The sequence below is a fragment of the Gorilla gorilla genome, chromosome 3 (genome assembly GCF_029281585.2).
Source record: "Gorilla gorilla gorilla isolate KB3781 chromosome 3, NHGRI_mGorGor1-v2.1_pri, whole genome shotgun sequence".
NCBI lineage: Eukaryota > Metazoa > Chordata > Mammalia > Primates > Hominidae > Gorilla > Gorilla gorilla.
In genome coordinates this window covers 136,471,667-136,492,019 of record NC_073227.2, presented here as the reverse complement: position 1 = coordinate 136,492,019, position 20,353 = coordinate 136,471,667, and the positions used below count along the sequence as shown (strand labels likewise).

Sequence of the window (20,353 nt, the reverse complement as noted above, 5' to 3'; positions counted from 1 at the left end):
GGTAGAAACTATATTCTACACTTTAAGTATATTATATAATAAATACATGTAAGAAACCTATAGACAAAATTTATCCACTTTTCAGATTTGTGAAGTGTATAGCTTAAACTCTTAAATAACATAACTAGGGTCATCCAACTAGTTAGTGTTAAAGCCATCTAGTGAGCAAAATATTTCTAACTGGAAACATTTGGCTTAGTCCCTTCCATTTTACATTTGGATCATCTAACTCCTAGGAAATTATTATTTTAATGTTTCAACCTAGAAACTCCTGAGGCAGGAAGTCAGGATCAGAGCATTTTTGCTATGATCCTCAACTAATCCTTAGGGTGATTCTAAAAGAATCATTTTAAACATTTTCCAACACTAAAAATTTTATTGACCTCAGCAGATCATCTAAAAATATAACAAGTATGTGCAGGATCATCGTTACTTGGATCATAAGCTTGTTCTTTTTTTGTTTCCCTTAGCCTAGTTGTTTCAGGTTGAATCCTTCAAACATCAGTTGATAATTGACTACTCATTCAGTGGCCAAGGCACAATATTGCTACTTTTATGGTGTGTGTATGTACATGTGTGCGTATGTGTGTGCTTGTTGTATATATGCCTCCGTGTAATCACTGACTTCTGGAATTCACGTTAGGATAAATGAATGGTAAAACTAATTGCTTCTAATAGCCCTTCCCTGAACATACCTACTACGGTTTGGCTCAGAGTGCCCACCAAATCTCATCTCAAATTATAATCCTCATAATCCCCATGTGTCAAGGGAGAGACCTGATGGGAGCTGATTGGATCATGGGGGTGGCTTCACCGATGCTGTTCTCATGATAGTGAGTGAGTTCTCATGGGATCTGATGGTATTACAAGGGGCTCTTCCCCTTTGGTCTCTCTCTCCTGCCACCATGTAAAAAAGGTGCTCGCTTTCTCTTCACCTTCCACCATGATTGTAAGTTTCCTGAGGCCTCCCCAGTCGTAGAAAACTGTGAGTCAATCAAACAGTTTGGAGGGCTCAGAAGAAGACAAGAAGATAAAGGAAACTTTGCAATCTCTTAGAGACTTGTTGTATGGATTTGACCAAAGTGCTGATAGTGATGTGGGCAATGAAGTTCAGAATGAGGTGGCCTCAGATGGTAATGAGGAACTTATTGGGAACTGGAGCAAAGGTTACCCTTGCTATGCTTTAGCAAAGGGACTGGTGGTATTCTACCCCACCAGTAGAAAAGGTCTGTGGAAGTTTAAACCAGAGAGGGATGATTTAAGGTATCCGATGGAAGAAATTCCTAAACAGTAATGTGTTCAAGAGGTCACCTGGCTTTTTCTAAAAGTATAGAGTCATAAACATTCACAAAGACATAATTTGAAATGGAAACTTATATTTAAAAGGGAAACAGAGCATAAAGCCTTGGAGAATTTACTGCCAGATCATGTGGTAGAAAAGGAAAACCCATTTTCTGGGGAGAAATTCAAGCCAGCTGCAGAAATTTGCATAAGTAAGGAGAAACAAAATATTAACAGTCAAGATAATGAGAAAAATGTCTCCAGGGTTTTCTTACATCTGCCTGGCAGCCCCTCCTATCACATGCTTGGAAGTCTAGGAAAAATGGTTTGGTGGGCTAGGCCCAGGGCCCTGCTGCTCTGTGCAGTCTCAGGATGTGGTGCTCTGGGTCCCAGCTGCTGCAGCTCCAGCTATGGCTAAAAGGGGCCAGGGTAAGCTCAGGCCATTGCCCCAGTGTGTGTTAGCCCCAAGTTTCAGTGGCTTCCACATGGTGTTGGGCCTGACAGTGTACAGAAGACAAGAGTTGAACTTTGAGAGTCTCTGCCTAGATTTCAGAGGATGTATGGAAATTCCTAGGTTTCCAGGCAGAAGTCTGCTCAGGGATGGAGCTCTCATGGAGGAGCTCTACTAGGCCAAGGCCAAGGAAGAATGTGGGGTTGGAGCCCCCACACAGAGTCCCCACTGGAGCACTGCCTGATGAAAAAAAGGCCACTGTCCTCCAGATCTCAGAACTGTAGATCCACCAGCAGCTTGTACCGTGTGCCTGGAAAAGCCACAGGCACTCACTCCAGCCTGTGAAAGCAGCTGCAGGGGCTGAACCCTGCAGAGCCACAGAGTTGAAGCTGCTCAAGGCCTTGGGAGCCGCCTACCCCTTGCTTCAGCGTGCCCTGGATGTGAAACATGGAGTCGAAGGAGATTATTTTGGATCTTTAAGATTTAATCAGTGTCCTAACAGGCTTTGAATTTGCATGGGTACTGTAGCTCCGTAGTTTTGGCCAATTTCTCCCATTTGTATTGGGAACATTTACCCAATGCTTGTACCCCCATTGTATCTTGGAAGTAACTAACGTGTTTTTTATTTTACAGGCTCATAGGTGGAAGGGACTTACCTTATCTTAGATGAGATTTTGTACTTAGACTTTTGAGCTAATTCTGGAATTAGATAAGATTTGGGAGACTGTTGGGAAGGCATTATTGGTTTTGAATTGTAAAAAGGATATGAGATTTGTGAGGGGCTATGGGCAGAATGATATGGCTTGGCTTTGTGTCCCCACCCAAATCTCATCTCAAATTGTAATCCTCACATGCTGAGGGAATAACCTGGTGGGAGACAATTGGATCATGGGGATGGTATCCCCCATGCTGTTCTCATGATAGTGAGTGACTTCTTACCAGATCTGATGGTTTAAAAGTTTCACTTCCCTCTTCACCCACTCTCTCTCTCCTGCTGCCATGTGAGGAACATGCTTGCTTCCCCTTCACCTTCCACCATGATTATAAGTTTCCTGAGACCTCCCTAGCCCTGTGGAACTGTTTCTTCATAAGTTACTTTTATGAAGGTAACTTAAACTTCATAAAGCTTAAGTTAAATTAAACCTTTTTCTTCATAAGTTACCCAGTCTCAGGCAGTTCTTTATACCCATGTGAAAATGGACTAATACAATACCATTATTTTTCTAATCTCTGTCTTCCTTTGTCACCCTCTTACACAGGCAGAGTCCTAGGAGTCTGAAGATACTAATTTGTGAATCTGGTATAAAGAAAGTATTATTTATTCTTCCACTCAGAGCTTTACTGAGGATAAAAGAGTAGAAAAAATATCAGAGAGGTAATTGTAAAAATAATACTTTTACCATTCAACTGCACTGGCCTGATAATTAGCACATTTACAATATTAGGTATCTAAGAAATGGCACATGTGTTATTTCACAAGATTCTATATAACCATATTATATAATATAATAAGTTAAAGTAATTTCAACATGTACAGAATTAAAATATTACTGTATTAAGTAGTGATAAAATAATAGATGTAAGAAAACATAATGGGGAAAATAATATTTATAATAAAATTATTTCAGGATCCTGATGTCAGTCTAATGGAAGTTGTCCTGTGAAATTATTTCTGGAAGAGATAAAGTAGGGTTTGATGTATCATGTATGGCATTTTCTTGTTTTACTAATAAATGGCTGAGTAACATTGGCAAATATATATATTTCTAAACATAGAAATGAAGGTGGTTATACCATATAGGTTTGCTTGTTTCTCTAATAATAGATAACATGTATTAAAAACTAATTTCATATTAAAGCCTGGATGTAAGCATTTTTATGCAAACCATGATAGCCCTATGAAGTATTTTACCTTTATTATTCCCATTTTACTGGTGAATGGCATAGGTTGGTCTACCATACAGTTAGTAAATCACAAAGATATGAATCCCTGCAGAATAATCTTGGGCCCATGCCTAGAACATTATGTTATTTGATAGAAATAAAATCTCAGGCTAAAATACAAGCAACTTATTGTCCGGGCACAGTGGCTCACGCCTGTAATCCCAGCACTTTGGGTGGCTGAGGTGGGTGGATCACGAGGTCAGGAGATCGAGACCATCCTGGCTAACACGGTGAAACCCCCTCTCTACTAAAAATACAAAAAATTAGCTGGGAGTGGTGGCGGGCGCCTGTAGTCCCAGCTACTCGGGTGGCTGAGGCAGGAGAATGGCATGAACCCGGGAGGTGGAGTTTGCAGTGAGCTGAGATCGTGCCACTGCACTCCAGCCTGGGTGACAGCGCAAGACTCTGTCTCAAAAAAAAAAAAAAAAAAAAAAAAAAAAAAAAAAAAAAAAAAGAAAAGGAAAAAAAAAAGATGGAACTTACTCGTTCTTATTGTAATTATTCTTTGCAATTCTTTTCTCAAAAACATTGAAGAATTGACATTTTCTCTAACATCTCTCACTCTGTGAGAAAATCAAATGAAATTTGCTCCCTTTATAAATTATTTCTTGTTCTAACTTCATTTTATAGCCCAGTACAAAATATCTAAAATAAATAAAAAACAGATTAAATATATAAATTAAGTACAGTGTACCCTCTTTTCTGCTTAATTGCATAAAAAACCACACCTTACTTGAACTACAGTGACATCTTGTGGCCTAAAGTGTTTGATTTTTTTTTTATATATAAATCATTGTTTTTGTTTTCTGATTCTCTTCAGTTCTAAGTTTTAAAGCAGGTAGTTTTCATTCAAGAAAATGCCATAGGCATAAATTCTGAACAATCACTAAATATTCCATAAATAAAATATTAAATCGGGAAAAATTAATAACAAATATGGCTAAGAATAATTGCTGACCTAGTTTTTTTTTTTCAGAATAGTGTGTTTAACTTGAAGTATATTTTATTTTTAAAATATGTGGGAAAAACTCATGTCACTTCATTTAAAATTGGAGACAAGTAGTTTCAATCATTTTGCTATTTTTGTGTAATTAAAAAGGAATCAATTTTTTTTAAATTATAAATATGATCCCAATATCTGCACGTTAAAAACATTTTTCTTCTATGGAATGAATGCACATCATCTTTTTAATGTATAACTTTTAGTTTTATTCTTTAAATACATACTAATAAATAAATTGAAGTTATGATTTCCTCAAGCCTCTGCTTTCTTGAGTTATTTCAGTATTTGCCAGATGGCTTCTGATTATTTTCACTGTTCCCCAGGGTTCCATATTAAACACATTAAATCACATCTTCAACATTTAAAGAGGAAGTGTAATTGCACCTCAAAAGCTCTTATTATACATCTTACAAAAGTGTAATTATGAATTAAACAGTATTATCTTGAATATACAGAGAGCTGCGGTTTGTAAAGCTAATTTGTAAAGAAACAAAATAATGGTGATATACAATTTAAACTAATTTATTTATGTATGTTATACATATGGTATTGAAAATTAATTTAAAATAATGGTTAACTAGTTAACTCATTTCATATGATAAAGTATATATTAAGAGTTTAATAATGTGTATCTAAACTAATTTCCGCTGTATTGTCTTTTAAGTTTTAGAAAACAATTAGTTCATTATAAAAAGTATAATTAAGATATTCTTCTCAGCAGTAGCAGGACATATTGATTTCTATAATTCTGTTGTTTTTGTTCTAATTTTAGTATATGTGCTACTGAAGCAAACACTGTTGTTCCATCGTATAGCATCTATTCTACAAATTGCAAAATGAGTGTAGCTCTTTTTATAACTAGAATAAGTAAAGGTAATAGATTATATGTATATTAATTATCAGTGCAAATATAAATATGTCAACAACAAAGCATTACTTTGTGTGGCTTGTAAATGAGTGCTTCACAAGTATTGGGACACTAGGTTAGTTAACAGCCAATTTTGGTACCTCTTCTAATTGATAACTGAAGAAAGGCTTTTAACCTTAGTATGTTCTAGATTAATTACATGAATTAACCCAAAAGTCTACTTTCACTCTCTGGGATACTATTAACTTTAACATAAACCTAGAGTAAATTATAAATATCAAGCAGATATATAATTGTTATTACTATATCTACCCATTTATTTTTACTAGAATATTGGTAAAATCTGCATGCGTGTTGGCTAAGGACAAAGGTATGTTCCCCCAGATAAGAACCTACTATTCTCTATTTTTAATGTCCCAAAATAATGTATATTTAATGATTTTATTACTTTCTATATTTACTCCATAAATCAGGAATTATTCTTTAAATAATTTCTGAAAAAAATTTAAACCGTGATTTTTAATATAATTATTTCAACATGCTATAATATGCATTTTAAACAAATCTTATAAAATTCTTCTTATGACATAGGGAGAAATAGGAATAATAAATGTATATTATTAATAGTAGTCTTTTATTTATTGAAGTATATGTTACATTCTCAGGCTTTATTGTGATCTAATTGATAAAAATTACAGGTAGTTGTGGTATAAAATGTGATAATTTTATAAATTTATACATTATGAAATGATTACCACAATCAACATAATACATCTATCACCACAAATAGAATAAAACAAGTAAAGTAATTTATTTTGAGGACTAATTTCTTTTCATATTGCAATTGCTATAATGAGACAAATTATAATAACCTTTTCTGCTTCTGATGCTTTATAAATATAGTACTTTTTAAAATTTCTAGTATTATTTATGTATCATATTACAATCATACTTTAATAAATAATACTTTAATAAATAAGCAAACTGAAGCTAATATGTGTTATCTTGCTTGAGGTCACAAAGTTTCTAGGTTTTCAAAAATATAATTCATTCTGAGTTGCTTCACCACAAAAGCTTGATCTCTTTTTATTCTATATTGTTTGCTTTTCTCTCATCATGTGTCTTGAACATATTTAAGTTTATGAAATTAATTGAGAAAAATTTAGGTCAGCATTCCAGTTGATATACAAACAACAATAATGACTCATAATATCCTTATAAAAATAAGCCTTTGTGTGATCACTTAAATATTTAGCACTTTAAAATCTTTCTAAAATCTTCTTCAATATGACTGGGCATTCAAAAATATGACAACGTTACGTAATGGCTGTAGATGTGGGTGTTTATTGAAAACCTTCAAGAATTTCTTTATTTGATAATTTTCCAATCACATAAATATCATATAAATTATTATGTATCTTATTCTGGACCTGCAAATATTCTACATTTACATATATATTTGATTTCCCATGTATTTTATTATAAAGTTTTCTAATTTTCACTATATTATAGTATCTTTAATTCTGTGCATAGTATACACTGTTTAATTTTACATTTATTTATATTTATATTTACATCTAATTTCTATTTTAAATCTATAGAGGTAATAAAATTAATTTATACTGATTGTGAAAAAAAGGTTGAATATTTTGACTTGTGTTTTTGTCTATGCTTTTAGAAATGTAGATTGGCTAGTCCTTCTTGTTTTTAGGGTATACACACACACAAACATATGAACTTCACAAAGAGAGAGGGAGGTTAAATGGTAAAAGCTGAGAAATTTTAAAAATATATGAAAAATGTGAGAATATATTAAGAAATGATGAGTCTGGATACATGTAAAAGTTATACATGAAGAAGTAGAAAATATCTATCAATGAAAAAATTGCTTTTAAACTTTATAAAAGCTATATTTTCAAAATATATCTGAGATTTCTTTAAAGAGAACACATGGCCAGACGCGGTGGCTCACGCCTGTAATCCCAGCACTTTAGAAGACCTACCGAGGCTCATGGATCACCTGAGGTCAGGAGTTCGAGACCAGCCTGGCCAATATGGCAAAACCCCATCTGTACTAAAAATACAAAAAAAAAAATTAGCCGAGCATTGTGGCGGGCATCTGTAATCCCAGCTACTAGGGAGGCTGAGCAAGAGAATCACTTGAACCTGGGAGGCAGAGGTTGCAGTGAGTCAGGATCACGCTATTGCACTCCAGCCTGGGCAACAAGAGCAAAACTCGTCTCAAAAAAAAAAAGAACACATTCAGCAATCTAAATATAATTTACATTCTTATGCTGATGACCATGATTATAGAAGAAGTTAGAAGTAAATAAATAAATTAATGAATAATTTTATGGTACAAGAAATAAAGGCATAAAGCCAATATCTTTTCATTTACATTTTTTCCTGTAATCAAAAGGAAAGACTCACTTCTATAACCGGATGTGTAATACTTTGCATCCAAATAAGAAAAATCTACAAAGCTGAGGAAAAGTATCTATTAAAAGATTTTATGTTGCGGTATGCAGAGGTCCAAGTGCATTGATGGTTCATGGCAAAGACTTAGGTTTTCTTGCAGCATCTGGATATTTCAGGAAAAAATATAAGTAGATCTGTTTCTGAATAACTTAGGAATTGGCAAACTGGATAATAGGGAATCAATCTGGATAACAGTGAATTTTAGAGATTTAGATAATGAATTTAAATAATAGTGAATTTTATTTATTAATATTAATTCACTGTGAATAGTAATAGTGAATTTTTGATATTTAGAAATATACCTATATTATTTATGTTTACAAATTTAAATGCATGAATTTGGACTTACATATTTTAATTTTTAAAACCACCTTAATGTATGATTGACACAAAAAGACGTAAATATTTATTATATGCAGCTTGATAAGTTTGGAGATAAGTATGCACATGTAAAATCATTACCAAAATCTATGCCATAAACTTATACGTTACCTCCAAAAGTTTCCTCCCACACTCTTCAGTTATTGTTGTTATTATTACAGTGATAAGGACATTTAACATAACATCTACCCTCTGGGCACATTTTTAAGTATACAAATGATATTGTTAACTATAGACTCTATGCAATACAATAGATCTCCAGGGCTTACTCTTTTTGTATAACGGCAACGTTTTAAACTTTGGCTAATAAAGCTTCATTTCCCCCTCCCCTCAGTCCCTGGAAACCACTATTCTAGCCTCTACTTCTATGAGTTTGATTATTTTAGATTTTTCTCATATAAATGGGATCTTGTAGCATTTGTCATTCTGTTTCTGGTGTATATCACTCAGCATAATGTCTTCCAGATTTATCCATGTTGTAGCAAGTGGTAGAATTTACTTCTTTGTAAAAACTGAATAATATTCAATTGTATGTATATACCATATTTTCTTTTTGCATTCATCCATTGATAAACATTCCGGTTGCTTTCATGTTTTCCCTATCGTGAATAATGCTGCAATGAACATGGGAGTGCAGATATCTTTTTGAGATCATGATTTCAATTTCTTGAATGTATATACAGAAGTGGGATTGCTAGATTATATGATAATTTCATTTATAATTTGGCGGGGAACGTCCATCCTTTTTTTCCATAGTTGTTGCACCAATTTGCATTTCTATCAACAGTATATAAGGGTTCCCTTTTCTCTACATCCACAGCAATATTTGTTATCTGGCTAGGTGCAGTGGCTCATGCCTATAATCCCAGCACTTTGGGAGGCTGAGGTGGGCAGATTTCTTGAGTGCAGGAGTTTGAGACCAACCTGAGAAACAAGGCAAAACGCTGTCTCTACAAAATAAATAAATAAATAAAAATATTAGCCGGGTGTGGTAGTGCACACCTGTAGTTCCAGGTACTCAGGAGGCTGAGGTGGGGGGATCGTTAGAGCCAGGAGGTCGAGGCTGCAGTGACCTGTGATTGTGCCACTGCACACCAGCCTGGGCAACAGAGCAAGACCCTGTCTAAAAAAAACAAAAGTTATCTTTTGTAATTGGTCCCTCATCATACACCATACACAAAAATCAACTTAAAATGAATTAAACAATAATATGTGAAGGATTAATAAAATTCCTAGAAGGAAACACAGGAGAAAAGCTTCTTGACATTGGTCTTGACAATGATTTCTTGGATGTGACAACAAAAGCATAAACAACAAAAACAAATACACACAAATGGAGCTATGTCAAACTAAAACATTTTCTACACTTCAAAGGAAAAAATGAACAAAATGGAAATTCACCTATAAAAATGAAGAAAATATTTGTAAATCATATATCTGCTAAAGGGTTAATACCTAAAAAATATAAAGAAGTCCTATAATTCAATAGAATAAAAACAAACATACCAATTTAAAAATAGACAAAATAATTAAATAAACATTTCTCAAAAAAAGACATACAAATGACCAATGAGTTTATGAAAAGGTACTCAATGTCACTCACTATCTTTAAGTCCAAAAACCATAAGGAGTTATCACTTCATAACCAACAGAGATTATTATTGGACCTATATATTTTAAGAGGAAGACTGTATCTGGGCATATGAATACTATAAAGAGTATTAGGTACTATTAATCACCTTTTCTTTCCTGTACCATATGCTATAGTTTACTGTAAAGAGCACTACTTTATCATAACAGGACTATCATTTTAATTAGACTCCAGTGTGACTTATGTGGACATTTATGTTTTTCTACACATAACCATGTGGTGATGTGAGTGAGAGTTTTAAAAGTGCGTAATTCATATGTATTAAACAAAAAAAAAGTAGAGAAAGAAAAAATAAATACTGTAACTTGACTTTTCAAAACTAACTTAAATGCAAACACCAAGTGTGGATTTATTTTGTTAGAACATTGTGGGTGTTTAGGCAGAGGAGGATGTAAAAACAAATTGCTATTTTTTTAATTACAAAAATATTAGAAGATCTTAGAAAAAATATGTATGAGAACATAAGAAGAAATAAACCAGTAGTGCTATATATAGAAATTTTAAAAGTAAAGTAACACTATGTTCTAAATTTTGAACATCTTGATAAAATAGGCACATTTCTAAAGAAAAATAGAAATGTCCAAAAATCTGTGAATAAAATATACTTCATAGTTAATAATTGAAAGATATCAAAGAAATACATTAAAACTTCACAATTTAGATTATCTTTAGCATGGATGATTCATAAACATATTACCACACTATCCTTAAGTAAACTATTCCAGGAGTAACATAAAGAATACTCATAATGTATTGAATAAAACTAGCAAAATGTTTATTACAAAGCTGATTAATCAATTATAAAAATTTAAAACTATTCCTGTAAACTACTTATGAATGAATATAGATATAACATTGGTAATAAAAAAACTATAATGAGGCTACACCACTAAAGTAAAAGTTACCTAAATAATGCAATAATTATTTAGTAGGAGAGAAAGAATACATAATATAAACAAGAGGGCTAAAAGTATTATTAAAATGTAGCATGCACTTATTAGAGTACATGCTGAGACAGGATATACAAATTATAAGAACAGAGGGACTCAAAAAATAAATCTAAGAAGTCTTTATTAAGATTACAAGGAATGCCTCATAACAACATAAAGCTAATATTGTTTTATAATAGGTATTTTTATTAGGAATTATTAAGAACAACTTAATCATTTAATTTCTAAAGAATCTCATCAGTAAAAAATAAGATATCTGCATATCGAATTTTGTAGAAAGTCTGAGAATCTTAGATCACTACAGAAGAAAATGTAATAAAAACATTTGTGATGTAAGTTGCCACAAGATAGAAGTCTATGGAACATGAACATTTAAGCAATAGTTTAATAGAAAATATGAATAGAGAATAATTTTATTGAAAAGAATGCAAAAAAACACCAAAATATTTCAAAATGTTTTAGCTATATAAAGGAAATTAATGTACTAAAATATTTAAATTAAAACTTGAACAAAGGAAAGATGTGCCATGTTTCTATCTAAAACAATTGACATTTATAAAGGTGCTAATTACCCAAGATAAATGTATATATATAAAAAAACTACTATAGAAAATAATTTAACAGACATTTATTAAAGTTTGGATACTAGTTTTATAATTATTATGTTGTCCTTAGTGGTTGGGAAAAACTAAAATTCAATCAGTGGTCAAAAATCAAAACAAAAACATTCTTGACAAAAATGGTAAGCCTGCAATGACTAATGACTTTGTACACATAGAATATTCTAGTAATGTACCCAGGAACTAAAAGTTAATACTTCAAAACTCACTTCAGAAAAAGTTATATTACTAGAGATAAAAAGAGCAAATACATAATAATGCAGTCAGTTCTTCAAGAGAACATAAAACTCCCAAATGTGAATGCACCTATAGCCCAGAACTACAGAATACAAGTACCAAAACTCACAGAACTAGAAATAGAAATAAACAAATTAATTATGGTTGGAAACTTCAACACTTCTGTCTTATTAACAGAACAAGTGGACAGAAAATCAGTAAGCATAAAGAAGAAACAAACTATGTCTTTAAACAATTTGACCTAATTGATAATTGTAAAACACGTCAACATCAGGAGAATATATGTTCTTATTCTTTTTAATTATACATGGACTATTCACTAAAAACAAAAACAAAATCATATGTTGGTCCATACAAAAAACTTAGTACACTTTAAAAACATGAATCTTAAAAAGCATATGTTTAGAACATGATGGAAGTAACCTAGAAATCAGTAGGAGAAAAAAAACGGAAATACTCCAAATATTTTATAATTATACTCGAAACAAACTAGTAGGTGTAAACCTAATAACATTTAAAAGATATTTATTTCAGAAACTGCAAAACACTGATAGAAGCAATCAAAGAAGATCTAAATAAGTGGAGAGACATGCTGTGTTCATGGGTCAGAAGACTATGAATAACCAAAATGTCAAGTCTACTCAAATAGACATACAGATTTAAGACAATTTCTACCAAAACCTCAGAAAGTTTTTTTAGATATAAATAGGATTTTTCTAAAGCATTTAGGGAAAGACATTAAAAAAAAACTTGAAAGTAAACAGTTTTGAAAAAAATATAGTGGAAACAATCAATTTACATGAATTGAAGCCATATAGCTATAGTAGTCATCCTATGTGTTATTGGTGAAGAAATAGAACCATAGATTAATAAAATAGCATAGAGAATGCAGAAGTAGTGCCACTTCAGTACAACCAACTGATTTGGACAAAGGTAAAAAATCAATGCATTGGATAGAGGACAACATTTTCAACATATGGTGCTTTATTAATTGAATATGCTTAGCCATTCCCCCATCAAACCCTTACTTAAATCTCACATCTTATTAAAAATAATAAAAATCTTGGGTAAAAAGATTTAAATTTAAATACAAACCTACAAAACTTTTAGGAAATAACATCAGAGAAAATCTTCAGGACCTAGATCTTGGTGAGGGGTTCTCAGACATGACACTTAAAGAACTATACATAAAAGAAAACCAATCTAAATTTCATTTCATCAAAATTGGAAATTTTTTTCTGCAAAAGCCCATATAAAGAGAATGCAAAAGAAAAAACAACGTTGTAGGTTTGGGGTTTGCAAATATTTTTTCCCATTCTTGTGATATCAACAATGAAAAAATACTTATTTCTAAAATATATAAAGAACTCTCAACGTTAACCAGCCTTTTACATGGATTTCTGAGTTCTCTATTCTCTTTTATACATACAGATCCATACATACAGAGAATTTTATAGCTGCTCCACAAAACAATCAATCATTTACGTATAATGTTCAACATACACTTATCCCTTAAGGCTAAAATCACCTATGCCTTAGCAATTAAATTTACCCAAGGGGAGAAAAACTTGTTTACATACAAAAAGTAACACAAAATGTTTAGAATTGTTATTATTCATAATTTTTCAAAGTCCATGAAAATAACCCAAATGTCCATCATAACTGAATGGTTTTCATGCTGTGAATAGTTCTTGTGGATGAATTTCTAGCATGTATATTAAGGGAGAGAATACATTCTAATATATTCATATGGTAAATATAAACAATAAAATAAACTGAGTGAAGCAAAATAAAACAGACACAAATAACTACATACCATATAATTTCATTTCTGTGATACTCTACAATTACAATGTTGTAGGGATGGAAATAAGGTTAGTGGTTTTTAGAGGCTGAGTGTAGAGAGTAGTGAATGGCAACTAATGTGTGTGGATGGTATTTTTTCATTGATTGAAACATTCTACATATTGATTATATGATTAAAGAACTGTATATGTTTGTCAAAATTCATCTAAACGTACTTCTAAAAATATTGAGTTTGACTGTGTATAAACTAAACATCAATAAGAAAAATAGCCTCAAACTTATAATTCATCAATTATTTTGACTGTTTTTGAATTTCAATTGAGAGAAGGGTTTATATAATATCACCTTAAGGATATCCTGTACTTTGTTCTTCTACATAACACATAGCTATTTATATATCTATATTACAATTTTTAATCTTTCAATTTTTTTTTGTTTTGCATTTTGATAATTTAAAGACATATGTTAAAAACTTCAATAAAAACATTTTTCAACTATTGTGGCTGCTTTCATTTCATAATTACCCTGTAGGACCAGGTGAAGCTTTCCTCTGACATCACCCCATATCTAGCTTTCTCAATTTTTATGTCCTGCCATCTCTACTCCTTTGCTGCTGTTTCTTTGTTTCTTTCCTTCCTTCATGTCTAGCTTTCTCTATTTTTTATGTCCTACCATCTCTACTCTTTTACTAATCCTTCCTTCCTTCCTTCCTTCCACCCGTCCTTCCTTCCTTCATTCCTTCCTTCCTTTTTCCTTCCTTCCTTCTCTCCCTCTCTCCCTCTCTTTCTCTTTCTTTCTTTTTCCTTCTTTCTTTCTCTTTCTTTTCTTTCTTTCTTTCCTTCTTCTTCTTTCTTTCTTTCCTTCTTTCTCTCTCTCTCCTCTCTTTCTTTCTTTCTTTCTCTTTGACAGTGTCTCCATCTGTCACCAGGCTGGAGTACAGTGGTGCAATCACTGTAGCCTTGACCTTCCAACTCAATGGATCCTCCCACCTCAGCACCCGAGTGGCTGGGACTACAGGCATGTACCACCACACCTGGCTATATTTTTTCCTTTACTATTTTGTGTGTGTGTGTGTGTGTGTGTGTGTGTGTGTGTGTGTGTGTGTGGAGATGGGGTCTCATTCTGTCGTCCAGGCTGGCCTCAAACTTCTGGGCTCAAGCAATCCTCCCATCTCAGTCTCCCAAAGTGCTGGGATTACAGGTGTGAGCCACTGCCCCCAGCCCTTTACTGATTTTTTCATGGAAACACTTCCTTAACAAATCATTTCAAAGGAATATGACCTAAGATAGTTGGTACTGAAAATTATCTCAGCAGTGAATATTAAGAGTGGAATTCTTTAATCAATATATTGATTTCATTTCATTTGGTTATATGCTCAAAAGATGAATTGCTGAATCATATAGTAGATCTTCTTTTAATTTTTCATGGAACTGTTGTATCATTTTCCATAAAGAAATCTATGATTTACATTCCTACCAGTGTGCATGGGTTACCTTTTCTCTATATCTTTGCCAACATTTGTCATATTTTTTCTTTCTGATTATAGCCATTCTAACAGATAAAAACAGGTAAAATATCAATATATCATTGTGGTTTTAGTTTGCATTTCTCTCATGAGTATTGATGTTGAGCATTTTTTCATATATCTGTTAGCCATCTGTATTTCTTTTATTGAGAAAGGTCTACTCAGATCCTTTGTACATTCTGTAAACAGGTATACTTTTTTTTTTTTGCTACTGAGTTGAGTATATTTTAGATGTTAGCCACTTATCAGATGTAAAGTTTGCAAATATTTTTCCCATTCTTTAGGTTGTCTCTTCACTCTGTTCATTGTTTCCTTTAAGGTGCAAAAGATTTTGATTTTGATTTTGATTTTGATTATCCACTAACCAGATCACAATAGGAACCATATTTTTAAGGTTAAATAAAATGTCGAATATGTCAACATGCTGTACTACAAATGATAAAACTTTAAATATAATTGAGATTTGATGAAGTGGATAGAGGTTCACTGACATGTGATAGTTCTCGGAATTGAGAGGTATGAAGTATGAAAATTGTGAGATAGTCAAATTGAATGGTCCACGTTAGCACAACTGTGCTTTCAGGAAATTGATGAATTCAGCTAAGCCAATACCCAAATTAACTGTGATTGTGAGAAAACCAATATCTTCTTAGAGAGCAGACTGTGCTGCCAGGAGATCAGTTTTATAAACTAATTATAAAAAAAAGAACTTCTGAAAAAGCTAAATTCATAATTCACATCTTGGTAAAAATTGTTCTTCAAAGTTAGCATCCTACTAGGAAAGCTGTGTGACCCTGAGTTTGGGGCTGTATGTATCTCAGTCAATGTGTTTGAAACAATGAAGCCCAGGTTTTCCTAACCTCAGTTGGCCTACAGGAGTGATGCTTCCAGTGTCTAGAGAATAGCACCTACTACAATGTGGATTTGTCCCCACCCAAATCTCATTTTGAATTTTAATTCCCATAATCCCCACATGTCATGGGAGGGACCTGGTGGGAGGTAATTGAATCATGGCACTGGTTACCCCCATGATGCTGTTCTCATGATAGTGAGTGAGTTCTCATGAGACCTGATGGTTTTATAAGGGGCTATTTCATCACTTCACTCTGCGCTTCTCCTTGCTGCTGCCATGTGAAGAAGGATGTGTTTGCTTGCCCTTCCACCATGATTATAAACTTTCTGAGGCCTCCCTACCCCTGGGGCACTGTTAGTCAATTATGCCCCTTTCCTTTATAAATTACCCAGTCTCAGGTATGTCTTTATTAGCAGCATGAGAACAGTAAATTTGTACTTGGTAGTGATGCACTGCTGTAAAGATACCCGACAATGTGGAAGCAATTTTGGAACTGGGTAACAAGCAGTGGTTGGAAAAGTTTAGAGGGCTCAGAAGAAGACTGGAAGATGTGGCAAAGTTTGGAACTTCATAGAGACTTCTTGAATGGCTTTAAGCAAAATATTGATAGTGATACAGACAATAAGGTCCAGGCTGAGGTGTTCTCAGAGGGAGATGAGAAACTTCTTGGGAACTGGAGTACAGGTCCTCCTGCCATGCAAAGAGACTGGAAGCATTTTGCCCCTGCCCTAGAGATCTGTGGAACTTTGAACTTGAGAGAGATGATTTAGGGTATGGTGGGGAAAAATTTCTAAACTGCATATCATTTAAGAGGAAACACAGCATAAAAGTTTGAAAAGTATGCAGCCTGACGATGCAATAGAAAAGAAAACCCCACCCCTTCCGGTCCTGGAGGATGCAATCCAGGTCCAGTGTCAGCCTCCAGCCCTGGTTGCGGAAGGTGACAGTAGTCATGGCCATATTTCAGCAAATGAGAGCCAACGGGGGCAAGTTGGTTAAGGACATCGACAGATACAATCCTGGCCACCCTGGAACACTACATGGAGACGCAGGCCAAGGAGAATGCCTATGATCTAGAAGACAACCTGACTGTCCTGAAGCTGTACCAGTTCAACCTAGCATTTTTTCAGACCATGGTCACTGCCCAGATCCTGCTGAAGGCCCTCAACACCTGCCGCACACCAACTTCACCCTGTCCACGTGCATGATCCACCAGCACAACAAGAAGAGCAGGCAATCCAACAGATTTTGCACCCCGCAGACTTGCTGGAGACCTGCCACTTGCAGGCCTTCTGGCAAGGAAAACATGGTCCTGTTGGAAGGTATAACCGGCTTTGAAGACTCTGTCTGAAAGTTTATCTGCCATGTCGTGGGTATCACTTACCAGCACATGGGATGCTGGCTGCTTGGTAAAATGTTTGGTGATCTGTTAGCCAGCCAGCTAAAGGTGTAGATGAGCAAATATGGCTGGAGCACTAACGAGTCAGGGCCGATCTTCATCTGTAACCAGGAAGAGAGCATTAAACCCTAGAATATTGTAGAGAAGATCGACTTTGACAGTGTGTCCAGCATCATCGCCTCCTCCCAGTAACTGCAGGTGTTTAATAAAGATGTGTTGACTTAGGCAAAAAAAAAAAAAAAAGACAGAAAAGAAAACCCCATTTTCTGGGGAGAAATTCTAGCTTACTGCAGAAATTTGCATATGTAATGGCAATAGGGAAAATGTCTCCAGAACATGTCAAAGACCTTCATGGCAGCCCCTCTCATCATGGGCCGAGAGGCCTAAGAGGGAAAATACAGAGATTTTTCCATTTCCCAATTCACAAATTTCAGTGATTTCTGCTGGACTGTGCAAATTGAAGAAAGACATCAAGCCTCATTATAGATTATCCCTACATCAAAAAAAAAAAAGATTAAATCACAAAAAGTAATTAAAATATCTCTTTAAAAGCCCTGTGATATCCTTAAAGTTGGAGAAACTCAGGCTTCAACTCGAAGAGGAGATGGAAATAAATATACATGGAGGCTCTTCCTCCACTGTGGGTCAACTTCATGGCAAGCAGCTGTCTTGGAAAGACACTTTATGTGCACAGTTCTAGCAAGTGGGTATATCAGCCAAGCCAGCTTCCACCTGGCTTGTTAGGGCCTCTTCCTTCCCTTTGATGTGACTGGCTCTGCCTGAGAGGCCAGGCACATTCACACCGTGTACCTGGCTTTCAGCAAGGACAAACAGTAAGATGAATATAGAAATGTGATCTCAGTCCTAGTTGCTTCTGCAAACACCCAGAAGTGATTGTAAAGAAGCTCCAGCTTTGGCTGGGCACGGTGGCTCACACTTGTAATTCCAACACATTGGGAGGCCGAGGTGGGCGGACCACCTGAGGTCAGGAGTTCAAGACCAGCCTGGCCAACATGGAGAAACCCTGTCTCTACTTAAAATACAAAAAAAAAATTATCCAGGTTGGTGGCAGGCCCTGTAATCCCTGCTACTCAGCAGGCTGAAGTAGGAGAATCGCTTGAACCTGGAAGGTGATGAGTGGCGATGAAAGGCACCACTGCACTTGAGCCTGAGTGACAGAGTGAAACTCTGTCTGCAAAAAAAAGAAAAAGAAAAAAGACAAATAATACAATAAATAAAAAGAAAAGAAAAGAAAAGAAGCTCCAGTTCTATCTTCACAGGCTTTCTCTCTACTTTAAAAGGCATCTATCTATCTACCTATTCATCTATCTATCTACCTATCAATTATCTTTCTATCTGAACCGCATGTATAAGTGCTATTACAGTTATAGTTACAGGTAATTAAATAACTAGTTATCCCTGGCATTACTTTGGTTGTGGCTATATTATAGTTCTTTTATAATATATGATGAAACCTAAAAAGACTCCAATAACATAAATGTAACACATCTTCATCACAATTCTTTTAAAAATCTCGTTGAAACAACATTAAAGATATAAACAAACAAATTAAATAACAGTTGTCAAATGAAAAGAAAGAAAACACCATCAATAGATCAATTATTTTGGACACTCCTAAAAAACAGATATTATAATACAATTCCAGGAAAGCTAGAATTGAGTTACCATAATTCAAGTTGCTGAAAAGGTAACAGCAGCTTTTTTTTTTCTTTTTCTGCAGTGGAACTCATGCAAATTTCCATGTTTGGTTATTTAAAAACTACAAAAACAAACAGATATGGATTTTAAGCACTTAAGATAATTATCATTATCAAAAAAATGAAGTTAATTATTTCCTAATGAACATATGGCCAGTCTTGTTTGAGTCCCTCCTCTTCCCAATGAATACACAGCAGTTGTCAAAAGTGATGTGACACATAATGAAAGCATAAACAACTGTTTCCCTAAGAAAGTGAACACTCTGCCCAGTAGTGATGTTTCCAAAGGTAGAAACAGAGAAGAGCCTGTAGTGACTTAAACTTGCTCAGCTGGAGACACTGGAGTAAAGATAAAGCAGTTCCAACACAGAATAAAGAGGCAGCCTGCTCTCCTGATCTTAAGAGCTTTAACTTACACAGACTCCAAAAATCTGTTCTTTTATTTGACAGAAGAGGTAGTTGAGTCGAAGACTTTATAGTACTGCAGAGAAAACTCATCCTTCTACCTATGTGCTCCTGAACAAGGGCTGTAAAATGGAGTCAAATGGAGAAATTTTTAAATCACCAGTGCCTGGCGATTGTGATTTACCCTGCTGAGGGTGTGTATTGGGCATTGCTACATTTTAATGTCTCAAGTAAGCCTAGTATACAGACACATTTGAAAAATGCTGGCCTACCATTAATGTACTCAGTAGGATCCTTTCAGCAAGGAGTAATAGAAAACTCAAACAATAAGATATATTGTTTCAAATAAGATGTTCCTAAGTACTGCAGGGTTTGGTTAATTTAGCATCTCAGCGATGTTTTCAAGGACCCAACTACTGCCTGCTTTTGGCCTCTGCCATCCTCTGTATGGTCATCTCCCTCCTTTATGGTCAAAAAAGAGTAGGAGCTACATTCTTATACACTGACGCCAAAGAAAGAACATGGTTCGTTCATCTGAGTTCACTTCTAAAAGTGATAAAACTATTCCAAAAGCTAGAACTCAGTCACTTGTCTACTTCTGAGCTTACCGCTAAGAAGAGAAACAAACTCATTATACTTACCCTGTAACAAATAGTATTTACTCAAGGCGTTTAGGACAAACACAGGCACAAGAACAGATGTTCATGTATAGCAACCTGATTTGAAACTCCTACTCACTTTGGTGATTAAAAAAAAAAGAAGTTTACAATTTCTTTCCCACAT

General features: G+C 34.3%; 2 long non-coding RNA genes and 1 pseudogene across 3 annotated transcripts in view; 2 read left to right on the top strand and 1 right to left on the bottom strand.

Moving 5' to 3' along the window:
* LOC129532889 (uncharacterized) overlaps positions 1–20,353 on the bottom strand; it is a 276,178-nt gene that overhangs the window by 164,418 nt on the left and 91,407 nt on the right. The gene's annotated exons all lie outside the window — the stretch shown is intronic.
* Positions 1–20,353, top strand: part of LOC129532888 (uncharacterized) — a 305,741-nt gene that overhangs the window by 228,021 nt on the left and 57,367 nt on the right. The gene's annotated exons all lie outside the window — the stretch shown is intronic.
* Positions 17,001–17,663, top strand: LOC101140116 (eukaryotic translation initiation factor 3 subunit K-like; annotated as a pseudogene).